Genomic DNA, 1,257 nt, shown 5'->3' on the forward strand with positions numbered 1-1,257 from the left:
TCATTGACTAAGTTATATATTTCACTATTGGAATATCATATTGTCATTTCCTTATTTATCTATAAGCTAGTTTCGTCCAAATTTGTGTCACTCACGTCACCTTCGGAATTTTTGCCACATCTATATATAACTTGCACTATTTAATACATAATCCTTAAAATACCTTATATTCTTTATGTAAACAAATGTATTTCAAAGAAAACCTCATATCATTGCCATAGTGAGAAAGGCAGTGTCACTGACCACCAACAGAAGAAAACTTTAAAAATAAATAAAAACATAAACAGAATGACTAAATAAAAAATATATTCACAGTAAAAAAAAAATACGCAATAATAGTAACTTTTAGTTAGATGTTGTTGTGTGCCAAAGTTCAGACCCAACCTCAATTAAAAAGAAAAAAAAAAAAAAAAAAAAGATGTTGCTGTAGATATGATGAAAAGGAAACACTTTTACACTGCTGGTGGGGATGTGAACTAGTACAACTACTGCGGGAAACAGTGTGGAGATTCCTTAAAAAACTACAAGTAGATTCACCATTTGATCCAGCAATCCCAGTACTAGGTATATACCCAAAGGAAAAGAAGTCATTATATGAAAAAAAACCTGCACATACATGTTTATAGCAGCACAATTCACAATTGCAAAGATATGGAACCAACCTAAGTGTCCATCAGCCAATGAGTGGATAAAGAAAATGTGGCATATGTACACAATGGAGTACTACTCAGCTGGAAAAAGGAATGAAACCATGTCTTTTGCACTGACTTGGATGGAGTTGGAGGCCATTTTTCTAAGTGAAGTAACTCAGGAATGGAAAACAAATATGGTATATTCTCACTCATAAGTGAAAGCTAGGCTATGAGGGTGTGAAGGCATAAAAATGATATAATGGACTTTGGAGACTCAGGGGAGAAGGCTGGGAGAGGGATGAGGGGTAAATGACTATATACTGGCTACAGTGAACATTGCTCGGGTGACAGGTGCACAAAGTCTCAGAAATCACCGCTAAAGAACTAATCCATGTAACCAAAAACCACCTGTACCCGCAAAACTATTGAAATAAAAAAAAAACTTGAACCCAAGATCAGCTCTTTTTGATTAGAAAGAGTTAGCAGGAGGCCGGGCGAGGTGGCTCACGCCTGTAATCCCAGCACTTTGAGAGGCCGAGGTGGGTGGATCATGAGGTCAAGAGATTGAGACCATCCTGGTCAACATGGTGAAACCCCGTCTCTACTAAAAATACAAAACATTAGC

At 36.7% G+C, this 1,257-nt stretch overlaps 1 protein-coding gene across 10 annotated transcripts in view; it reads right to left on the reverse strand.

The window, feature by feature from the left end:
* BCAS1 (brain enriched myelin associated protein 1) overlaps positions 1-1,257 on the reverse strand; it is a 118,795-nt gene that overhangs the window by 18,558 nt on the left and 98,980 nt on the right. The gene's annotated exons all lie outside the window — the stretch shown is intronic.

The sequence above is a fragment of the Cebus imitator genome, unplaced genomic scaffold (genome assembly GCF_001604975.1).
Source record: "Cebus imitator isolate Cc_AM_T3 unplaced genomic scaffold, Cebus_imitator-1.0 Scaffold224, whole genome shotgun sequence".
NCBI classification, from domain to species: domain Eukaryota; kingdom Metazoa; phylum Chordata; class Mammalia; order Primates; family Cebidae; genus Cebus; species Cebus imitator.